General features: G+C 42.9%; 1 protein-coding gene across 4 annotated transcripts in view; it reads left to right on the forward strand.

Annotated features, from left to right (window-relative positions):
- Positions 1-12,080, forward strand: part of LOC134350815 (unconventional myosin-VI) — a 281,728-nt gene that overhangs the window by 74,208 nt on the left and 195,440 nt on the right. The window contains exon 2 of one of the 4 annotated variants that reach the window (XM_063056535.1): positions 4,686-4,769. The exons of the other annotated variants lie outside the window; for them this stretch is intronic. The gene's annotated coding sequence lies outside the window, so the exon portion shown is untranslated. The remainder of the gene's footprint in view (positions 1-4,685; positions 4,770-12,080) is intronic. 4 annotated transcript variants of the gene reach the window in all.

Here is a 12,080-nt window from a genome sequence, read left to right on the forward strand (position 1 = left end):
CTTTAAATTCATCAACGTTGTTATTTCAGAGGATCTGTCCTCTGTAAGTGTCGTTACTAAGAAAGCAGGGCAGTGCCTCTAATTTCTTAGAAGTTTGCAAAGATTTGACATATCATCTAAAATTTTTGACAGACTCCTATACATCCTCATGAAGAATATCCAAAATGGTTGCGTCACAGCCTGTTATGGGAATGCCAATGCCCTTGAATAGAAAAGCCTACAAAAAGTAGTGGATACAGCCCAGCCCATCATGTGTAAAGCCCTCCCCACCCTTGAGCACATTTACAAGGAGTGCTGTCGCAGGAAAGTAGCATCCATCATTAAGGACCCCCACCATTACAGGTCATGCTCTCTTCTCGTTGCTGGCACCTGGAGGGAGGTTTAGGAGCCTCAGGACCCTCAGGTTCGGGAACAGATATTACCCTTCTCTTGAACCAGTGGGGATTAACTTCACTCACCCCAACACTGAACTGTTCCCACAATCTATGGGCTCACTTTAAAATACTCCATTTCCTGTTCTTAATAGTTATTGCTTATTTAGTTATTATTTAGTTTTTCTCTTTTCATATTTGCACAGTGTTGTCCTTTGCACATGAGTTGTTTGTAGTTGCATTTTTTCATTGATTCTATTGTTTGTATTTACTGTGAATATCTGAAAGAAAATGAATCTCGAGCATATGTGGTGACATGTATGTACTTTGATAATATATTTTGAACTTCTGCAAGAGTGCAAGGTTAGTGCAATTACAACATTAAAAAGACAGAAGGCCAGGTCATTGGGTTGGGAACAGAGGGATGTGGGCCTACTGCAGGCAAATGGGATTCACATAAATTGGACAGCATGAATGGGGTAGGCCGGAGGGGCCCAGTTCTGTGTTCTGATGCCGTTTTCAAATGATCAGAGATCAAGGGTCAGCTTTATTCATCATCTACGTTTACAGGCATTAGGAATTTGCAGTGGTGTGTTGGTCAGGGTACGACATGCAGCAAAAAACAACATTCAACAATTATAAAGAATTGAATAAAAGAAATATAGATATGGCATAAAATATGCATAACTCCAATACCAGCATTTATTTACAGTGTAAACAGCATTATCCAAAGCAGTTTAAAATGTCTATAGTGCAGTGACGGAGGTAATAGATGGGGATGGGGGGAGCTAACTAGAATGGTTGATCAGATTGACTGCCTGGGGGAAGAAACCTTTATAATGGTGTGAACTCCCTACTGGAAAGTATAGCACTTTCGAGAAGGGATTTTTTTTGGCAAAGACAGCTTTCAGGGTGGGAGTTGTCTGCAATGATTTTTCTGTCCGCTTCTTTACCCTGGACACATAAGAGACCTGCAGTGGTGGTAGACTGCAGCCAAAGAGCTTCTCTGCTGACCTGACAGTTTGCTGTGGTTTTCATATATTGTGAGAGGTTGCTGCACCTAACCAGACAGTATTGGCTGATGTGAGGATGCTCTCTGTGATAGCAGTGCAGAATTGCCCCAGTATATTGTGGGGAAGATGGAATTTTACCAACAGTACATCCTCTGCTGAGCTGCCTTGTTAATGAAGGGAAATTAGGGATAGTATCAATTCCAAAGAAGAAGCATACAAATTAGCCAGAAAAAGTGGCTCACCTGAGGACTGGGAGAAATTCAGAGTTCAGCAGAACAAAGGGCTTAATTAAGAAGGGGAAAAAAGATTATGAGAGAAAACTGGCAAGGAACATAAAAACTGACTGTAAAAGCTTTTATAGATATGTGAAAAGAAAAAGATTGGTTAAGACAAATGTAGGTCCCCTACAGACAGAAACAGGTGAATTGATTATGGGGAGCAAGGACATGGCAGACCAATTGAATAATTACTTTGGTTCTGTCTTCACTAAGGAGGACATAAATAATCTTCCGGAAATAGTAGGGGACAGAGGGTCCAGTGAGATGGAGGAACTGAGGGAAATGCATGTTAGTAGGGAAGTGGTGTTAGGTAAATTGAAGGGATTAAAGGCAGATAAATCCCCAGGGCCAGATGGTCTGCCTCCCAGAGTGCTTAAGGAAGTAGCCCAAGAAATAGTGGATGCATTAGTGATAATTTTTCAAAACTCTTTAGATTCTGGATTAGTTCCTGAGGATTGGAGGGTGGCTAATGTAACCCCACTTTTTAAAAAAGGAGGGAGAGAGAAACCAGGGAATTATAGACCGGTTAGCCTAACATCGGTGGTGGGGAAACTGCTGGAGTCAGTTATCAAAGATGTGATAACAGCACATTTGGAAAGCGGTGAAATCATCGGACAAAGTCAGCATGGATTTGTGAAAGGAAAATCATGTCTGACGAATCTCATAGAATTTTTTGAGGATGTAACTAGTAAAGTGGATAGGGGAGAACCAGTGGATGTGGTATATTTGGATTTTCAAAAGGCTTTTGACAAGGTCCCACAGAGGAGATTAGTGTGCAAACTTAAAGCATATGGTATTGGGGGTAAGGTATTGATGTGGATAGAGAATTGGTTGGCAGACAGGAAGCAAAGAGTGGGAATAAACGGGACCTTTTCAGAATGGCAGGCAGTGACTAGTGGAGTACCGCAAGGCTCAGTGCTGGGACCCCAGTTGTTTACAATATATATTAATGATTTGGATGAGGGAATTAATGCAGCATCTCCAAGTTTGTGGATGACACGAAGCTGGGTGGCAGTGTTAGCTGTGAGGAGGATGCTAAGAGGATGCAGGGTGACTTGGATAGGTTAGGTGAGTGGGCAAATTCATGGCAGATGCAATTTAATGTGGATAAATGTGAAGTTATCCACTTTGGTGGCAAAAGCAGGAAAACAGATTATTATCTGAATGGTGGCCGATTTGGAAAAGGGGCGGTGCAACGAGACCTGGGTGTCATTATACACCAGTCATTGAAAGTGGGCATGCAGGTACAGCAGGTGGTGAAAAAGGCGAATGGTATGCTGGCATTTATAGCGAGAGGATTCGAGTACAGGAGCAGGGAGGTACTACTGCAGTTGTACAAGACCTTGGTGAGACCACACCTGGAGTATTGTGTGCAGTTTTGGTCCCCTAATCTGAGGAAAGTCATCCTTGCCATAGAGGGAGTACTAAGAAGGTTCACTGGATTGATTCCTGGGATGGCACGACTTTCATATGATGAAAGACTGGATGAGCTAGGCTTATACTCATTGGATTTTAGAAGGTTGGGGGGGGGGGTCTGATTGAAACGTATAAAATCCTAAAGGGATTGGGCAGGCTAGATGCAGGAAGATTGTTCCCAATGTTGGGGAAGTCCAGAACGAGGGGTCACAGTTTGAGGATAAAGGGGAAGCCTTTTAGGACCGAGATTAGGAAAAACTTCTTCACACAGAGCATGGTGAATCTGTGGAATTCCCTGCCACAGGAAACAGTTGAGGCCAGTTCATTGGCTATATTTAAGAGCGAGTTAGATATGGCCCTTGTGGCTAAGGGGATCAGGGGTATGGAGAGAAGGCGAGTACAGGGTTCTGAGTTGGATGATCAGCCATGATCATACTGAATGGCGGTGCAGACTCGAAGGGCCGAATGGCCTACTCCTGCACCTATTTTCAATGTTTCTACGTTTCTATATGCTTCTCCCACATGAGGTCCTGTGGAAATAATGAAGCCCAGAAACCTGAGTGTAGAAATGGTGCTGGTTGTAGAGTTGTGATGATGAGTAGGTGGAGGGGGAGATATATTTCTCCTGAAGTCTGTACCCATCTCCACAGGTTCAAGGGCTTTCAGCTCATGTTGTGATTGTGGCAGGATGTGAGCTTGCTTACTCTCCGGTGGTACGTGGATTCTTTCCCTCTTGACAATAAACTGGACTGGTCAAAGAACACTGAGGGTGTCTGCAAGAAGGGTCAGAGCCGTCTCTATTTCCTGAGGAGACCGAGGTCCTTTAACATCTGCTGGACGATGCTGAGGATGTCCTACGAGTCTGTGGTGGCCAGTGCTATCATGTTTGCTGTTGTGTGCTGGGGCAGCAAGCTGAGGGTGGCAGACACCAACAGAATCAACAAACTCATTCGTAAGGCCAGTGATGTTGTGGGGATGGAACTGGACTCTCTGACGGTGGTGTGTGAAAAGAGGATGCTGTCTAAGTTGTATGCCATCTTGGACAATCTCTCCCATCCACTACATAATGTACTGGTTGGGCACAGGAGTACATTCAGCCAGAGACTCATTCCACTGAGATGCAGCACAGAGCGTCATAGGAAGTCATTCCTGCCTGTGGCCATCAAACTTTACAACTCTTCCCTTGGAAATTCAGAGACCCTGAGCCAATAGGCTGGTCCTGGACTTATTTCATAATTTACTGGCATAATTTACATATTACTATTTAACTATTTATGGTTCTATTACTATTTACTATTTATGGTGCAACTGTAACGAAAACCAATTTCCCCTGGGATTAATAAAGTATGACTATGGTGATTTGTCCAATGACGGTGATGACATCTGCAAACGCCCAGTTTTAGCGATGGATCACTGGAGGCACGGTCATTGGTGTAAAGAGAAAATGGGAGAGGGGAGAGAACACGCCGCTGTGGCCCGCCAGTGCTGAGTGAGTAGGATGTGGAGATGTGCAGTTGTCTCATGTGCTGTCTTCTGTCAGAGAGGGAGTTTGTGATCCAGCTGCAGATGAGATCTGGTACATTAAGTTTGAAGAGTTTCTCTTACAGAGGCTCAGGAACAATGGTATTGAAGACTGAACTGAAATCAACAAAGAAAATCCTAATAAATGTATGGGGAGCCACAGAGCTGCGGTAAGACATTCAAACTGACGTTACCTGCATAATCACAAAAGATCATAATCATAATCTATAGATCCTGCCAAAGGGTTTTGGCCTGAAATGTCGACTGTACTTTTTCCTATAGATGTTGCCTGACCTGCTGAGATCCTCCAGCAATTTTGTGTGTGTTGTCTGCATAACCTACAGATCTGTTGTTAACCTGCAGCAGATCTGGAAAATTCAGAGTTATGGGTTTTGAGAAACGACGTTGCCAGCTTTTCAGAAGTCTTCATTCTGACTGATGTGAGCACAAATGGCTTGTTGTCATTTGGTCCAGTCATCTTCAGTTTTTTGAGGACTAGAATAATAACACATTTCTGGAACTGTGCTGGAACACTGCATTGTTTTAAGTGACTGGTTGAAAATGGCTGTGAAGACTGTAGACAGCTGCATTGCTGAGTGTTTAATATGGCAGGGGAGACAGAGCCAGGGCCAGCAGCCGCCTTGATAGTTTGCTTCCTTACCTCCTCTTCCTTGACAACAGAGGGTGTGGGGCATTGGTGGTGCTCTGGTTGAATGGATACTCCGGGGGTGGGGGGGGGTGTCTTTGAACTGTGATTTGAGAGTCACATCTGCAGTAGAACTTGTTTAACCAGTCTGGGAGGATGGGAGTGGGCTGCGCCTTCTTTTTGTAGTTGGTAATGGACTAATGGTCTTTCCAGACTGCAGAACAGTCACTTGCAGAAAACCTGCTTTGATTTTTATTTACTTAGAGTTACAGTGTGGAACAGGCCCTTCCGGAGCAATGTGTTGTGTTGCCCAGCAACCCACCTACTGAACAGTAGTCAGGGCAATTTACAGTGACCAATTAACCTACAAACCAGTACGTCTTTGGACTGTGTGAGAAAACTGGAGCACCCGGACAGAAACCCACACGGTCACGGGGAAAACATACAAAACTCCTTCCAGGCAGTGCTGGAATTGAACTCTGAACTCCGGCACCTGAGCTGCAATAGAGTCATGCCGACTGCTACACTACCAGGGCAGCCACGGAAGTATGGGAATTGCTTGGATAAGTGGGGTTCCAGAGATCTCACAATGTGCTATGGGATCTTCCACTAGCACTGGCATACTGGAATTCCAGTTTCTGTACATAATCATGTTAACGTAGAAGAACGTGATCCGGAGATGGGCCATTGTCTCTCCTGTTTGCTCTGCCATTCAATAAGACCTTGACAATCTTTCACATTTTGCAGGCTGGAAAAATATATCCACGCCATTTAAAGGGGGGGGGGGGTTAAAAAAAATCTGGAGCTTTGGGCAGCCAGTTGGCTGGACATTGGTGGCAGAGAAAGTGCTGCTATCTATTACTGAGAAAGTTGTCACTGGGTGCAAAAAGATATTAGTCAGACTGGACAAGAATGGATATGGGTTAATAAAGGGAATTTTGTTTGATAAATCTGTTCTTTAATAAGGCTGTGGTTATTTCAGTACGTGCCAGTGTAGAAGCAGGAGTCAGCCATTTAATGGTTTGAAACTGTTCTATCATACATCGACTGTCAATGATTGTTCAACCTCACTGCCATCTTTCTGCACCATCCTCAATTCCCTTGATATCCAGAATTCTATCAATTATGATTTGAATTAAGTCAATGATTAAGTATCCACATCCCTCTTGGGTCGATAATTGCAAAGATCCAGCATCCTCTGAGCTAACATATTTTCCTCATCTCAGTCCTTACTGAAATAATGCACTTCAGCTGACAAGGCACTGCTCTCTGGCAGATAAATAACCCATGAACATTTTACCATTGAACCTCATTTGAAAGTTAGTTGAGTGCTGAGAGTTGAGAACTTTTATTTCTTTGCAGCAGTTGATTGCACAGATCAATATGTTACATTGTGAGAATATTTCACTCTGCTGAGCGGTTATGTGACAGCTTTGCTTTATGTTTTCAAATAAATTGTAGCCTTTGGCCTTAAGCAATCCATCACTCCAAGTTTCTTCTTTCACAATGCGTAAACCAGAACGTGTAGTGTCTAACTGGTGAGGAAGGGAAAAGTCTTTCACTTTATTGAAAACAGGCATAATGAATCTTTGAAGTATGTACAAGTTCTGGGAGCTATTGGAGGGTCAGACTCTGGGAAATTGGAGTTCTGGCAATGGTTCGTTAAGATTTCTTTGGATATGTGTATGTTTTTATTTGAAAATCATTGAGTTAACACTGAGGATTTTTAGAATCTATGTTTAATGAGAATGTAACCAAGTAAAAGACCAAGTTACTGCTGAGTTCTGTAAAAACGTGCAGAATTCCTGTGGTTATATTAATATATGAGTGGAGATATAGATAGAGGTGACCACAAGAATTTTAAGTGTAAATATCTAAATATTAATATATACATATATTAACATATTATATGTGTGTATATGTGCATGTACCTGTGTCTGTCAGTATACCTGTGTGTGCGCTTGTGTGACTCTGTATGTGTATAAGAAACGGACTGTGTATGTGTGCGCGCTTGTCTACAATATGGCAACCCATATATGCCTTTCCTGCAAAGCCTTGCCTTTGTTTTGTGGCTTGGTGGACCTGCCTATGTTTGTTTCCATATTTCCATTCAGTTGCTGGTTGGATTTGCTTGCCATCCCAGCACCATCACCATTACTCTAGGCCGCCCCCAACGATCTCTCCTTGGCTGCCACTTGTTCTGAGTTAGAGCAGTGTGACAGAGCCCTCATAAATCGGCCATGACTTGATATAAAGATTAGTATTTTCTTGCATTAGAAGCCATGGTGTAAATGGAACAGCTGCCAGCTGTATAGAATATTTTGGAGCTCTGAGACAAGTATATTGCAGTTATTTATAAACAGAAAATGCTGTAACTATCCAGCTCAGGCAGCAACTGTGGGAAGAGAAGCACATTTAATATTTCAGGTTGAAGATCTTTCATCAGAATCGGAGAGGAGGCAAAAACTGTGAGAAGCTGCAGATAATGTAGGAGGGGGAAGTCTGATAGGGTACAACCAGGGTGACCACAATGGGAGCAGTTCGAAACTTCGAACCTAAAGAAAAGAATGCAGGAGATGGAGATGTGACAAATCTCAGCCAGTCAAGAGAAAATGGTTAATGTTGTGGTTCAGGACCCCTTCCTCAGCATTGAGGGAAGAGTGGAAAGCTGTCAGGTTTTCAGAGCAGCAATGGGGGGAAGGAGTGGGGTGTGGGAAAAAAGTCTCTGTAGATTTGGACTCTCTGGGTGATGAGAGTGATTAGTGACCATTACCAAGGCATTCAAAAGAAGAGGTGAAAAGGGTGGATAAACATGATGAGAAAGGATGAGATTTCCTTGAAATGGGTGACTTGCTCTTGGGTAAGCTGACCCAAAATACTGACTGGATTTTCCTTTTAATGTCAAAGGTTACGGGGAGAAGGCAGAAGAATGGGATTGAGAGGAATAGTAAAGCAGCCATGATGGACTCGTGGAATAGACTCGATGGGCCAAATGGCCTAATTCTGCTCCTATGTCTTAGTGTTAAACATGCTACTGCTTGTCTGGCTGAGTTCTGCCAACATTTCCATTCTTGTTCCAACTCTTGCATGCTCAATCGTTCTCCTGCACACCCACTTGCTCAGACATGATACAAAATGAATAGAAAATAAAGGTATAATCTCCTCAGTATTATTGCTGGTAAGACATTTATAATTGACGAGGAGAGTATAGGGTATATAATTGGATTTAAATGAATGGTTCTAACTGAAAATAAATGTAATGATTTCTAAGGTGTGCAGTTAAAGTAAAATTTCTCCTCTGTTCTCAACTGAGGTTGTTGACAGTTTGATCGCTAAATGAGATTTAAAAGTAATGTTGAATTCCTGTGCCTGGGAGTTATCTGGAAAGCATCTTGTAATGCGTGGAATCCCAAATCCCAGTACCTTTCCCAAAGTTCCACTTCCCACTGCCTGATGTGGGAAGTGGGGAATTAAAAACAATCACTCTTGCCTTCACTCAAGAATGTAATTAATAGAACATCAGTCAAACAGAGTCTGTGATTTACTCTCCACTTGATTACGTCATAGTGATGCCCCTTATCCACACAAGGCAGAAAGATTGCTATATCTAAAAGTGATCTGGGCAGTAAGAAATCTCAACTCGCCTTGCTTTCTGCTGTTCCAAATTGAAGCTTAGAAGAGTAATTAATTCAAAAACCTTCACATGGCTTTATCTGGTCCAAACAAGGCTGAGAAACAATGGGTTTGGTGATGAATTGGTAGGGTTTGGCCTCATCAGGAGCAGCAAGTGATTAGGTATCACGTGGTGAGCGAGGGGAAAATGTTTCCTCACTTGTACCAGCGACCAGGAAGAACTTCAGGCCTCACTTCCTAAACGGTTCACATTGCACCACAGGTTAATTATTTCCTCTCACTGAAAAGTGGATTAATGCCAACTCAATGTGATATTGCAACAGCTTTTAAAGAATGTGATTTAAACAGAGGTTCTAACATATTTTATCTCAATTCAATGTTCAATCTTCAATGGGCCAATAATGCAGCTACACCCAGTTTGAGTAAATAATTTCTTTCGCTTTTTAAAACAATGATGAACAGGCGCACTAAGTATAATGGGAAGCTGTATTGCTTGAAATTTGGCATCAAAACAATTTTGCCGGTCATTAGGAGAGGAGTGCAGTTGTGGCTGAATCATGGAATATTGTTTCAGGTGTGATATTCCTGCAGGCTGCTGTATCATGAGCCATCGCTTACTGGTCAATGAAACCAAAAAGACCAAACCAAAATGAAGACAAAAAAGCATTCAAGGCAAGTCAGGGAAATGATAATGGAGAAGCACAAATCTGGGGAAGGGTACAAGACCATCTCAAAGGCACTGAACGTACATCGGAGCGCAGTGCAGTCCATCGTGGAAAAATATGAAACCACAGTCACACTGCCTAGGTCAGGCTGCCCCTCTAAACTTAGTTGCTGGAGAAGAAAGCCACTTGTAAAAGAGGCTACTATGACACTAGCAGTCACTGAGTAGCTGCAACTGGAGATGGAGTTCATGGCTTCACAATCTTTGGGGCTCTGCACAAAGAGGGTATTTATGGAAGAGTGGCAAGGCCAAAAGCAAAGTGTGTCCTTGCCCATAAAGTCTTTGTAAAGCACCACTTAGAAGTTGATGTGAAGATGTGGCTAATAGTCTTATGGTTGGATGAGACTAAAGTGGAGCTTTTTGGCCTCAACACTGCTAGCTGTAATAGGTGCGAGGAGCAGTTCAACTAAGTATGGGGGGATGAATACTTTTGAACTGGTGACATTTCAATTCTTGTATTTTTAGTTTTTCATGCTTTACAATTTTCGCTGTACTGTGGGGAAAGATGAAGCATCCGATTCACAGATCCTCTTGGCATTCATTTCAAGAGGAATAGTGTATAAGAGTCAGGAAGTATTGATGAGGCTCTATGGGGCACTGGTGAGACCTCTTTTGGAATACTGTGTGCAGTTTTGGGCCCCCTATCTTAGAAAGGATGTACTGATGTTGGAGAGAGTTCAGAGAAGATTTACGAGGATGATTCCTGGAATACAGGGGCTAACATATGAGGAGCGTTTGTTGGCTCTTGGACTGTATTCATTAGAGTATAGAAGAATGAGAGGGGATCTCATAGAAACATTTCAAATGTTGAAAGAGTTAGACAGGGTAGATGTGGAAAGGCTGCTTCCATTGGTGGGTGAGTCCAGGACAAGAAGCCATAGTCTTAGAATTAGAGGGTACCCAGTTAAAACAGAGATGAGGAGAATTTTTTTTAGCCAGATGGTCGTGGATTTGTGGAATTCGTTGCCACATACAGCTGTGGAAGCCTGATCATTGAGGGTGTTTAAGGAGGAGATTGATAGGTATCTAATTAGTCAGGGTATCAAGGGATATGGGGAAAAAGCCGGAAATTAGAACTGGATGGGTGAACAGTTTAGCTCGTGGTGGAGTGGTGGAGCAGTCTCAATGGGCTGAATGGCCTACTTCTGCTCCTTTGTCTTATGATCTTGTGATAAATATTCTCAGTTAAATTGATCAAAATGCCTAGTTGTAATACTCATTTATGTGAGCAAAAGATTGGCGGCTGAATTCTTTTTTTAGGCACTGTACTTAAAACATTTTTAGTGCCGAGAGGAGTTTCAGTTGTTTTGTATGGCTGCCAGGACTTAATATATGCAAATTTGCAAGTGGTGCAAGGATGTTGGCAATGCTTTAGATCTTGGGTGATGGGAAAAATGCCTTTGATATTAGTGGGGCTTCACTGTCAGCATGATGCAAGGGCAGCTTGGTTTCTATTGGATGTTAAGAATTACAAATGGTTTTAACAGAGCAGGGACGTAGATCTGGTTGACAGATGTGCGTTGGTGCCTGTGAGCATTTGTTTTTACAGACGGATATCTAAACAAATTCCTGCTGGTTTATGGGAAAAGAGGCAGTCAGCTATTGAACAGTTCATTTGAAGAGCAGCCTTTCATCACGTGCCATTCTCAGCTGATCTGTGTCAGCTGTAGCTCCCGTGGAAGCAGGCCTATATCTCAGATGGAAGGCTCAAGAGTTCAAACAATGGTTTTAATAGCCCAGGCTTGCCGTTCCCATGCTCTGCCAAATTCGAGGCATTGTCAGAAGTTCTGGCTTCATATCATACGCTAAGCCGAGGTTCACCTACTGCTGTAGGTAGCTGTAAGTGGTCTCATGGCATTCTTGAAGATTACCAGGGCAGCTATTCCTGGTGCTTGGACCAATGTTGAACCCCCAAGCATCACTGAAACCGGCAGTGAAGTAGTTCTTAACATTGCACTTTGAGGAAGCTTGCTGTCGACAAATTGGTGGTTATCTTTGAAAGAGTACACTTCAAAATCTGCTTAGCGAAGATTTAGGGTAGGGATTCCCAACCTGGAGTCGACGGGCCCCTTGGTTAATGGTAAGGCTCATTGCCAAAAAACGAAGTTGGGAACCCCTAATTTAGAGAGACATGGACCAAAACATGGGGAAATGGGACCAGCTCAGCTGGATACCTTGGTCGACATAGATGAGAGGGGCTCTTTACTCTGCGATGTGACTCTGACAGTAATTGACTCGAGGGCTTTGAAGCATTTGAGGCTATGAAAGGCAATACAGCACTGAGTCTCTCTAAGGTTCTTGATTCTTCCAGGACATCATGATCTCAAACAGGAAGAAATGTATCCTTGTTATGCCGTGTGGGGAGCCTGATATGAAATGCAGGATGTCCAAAACAGAACTTGTAAATGTGTCATTTCTTACAGATCAAATTCAGAAAACAAACTTACCAGGTTGAATGCTGGGCTGTCCTTTAGTAAG

The sequence above is a fragment of the Mobula hypostoma genome, chromosome 8 (genome assembly GCF_963921235.1).
Source record: "Mobula hypostoma chromosome 8, sMobHyp1.1, whole genome shotgun sequence".
Classification (NCBI taxonomy): Eukaryota; Metazoa; Chordata; class Chondrichthyes; order Myliobatiformes; family Myliobatidae; genus Mobula; species Mobula hypostoma.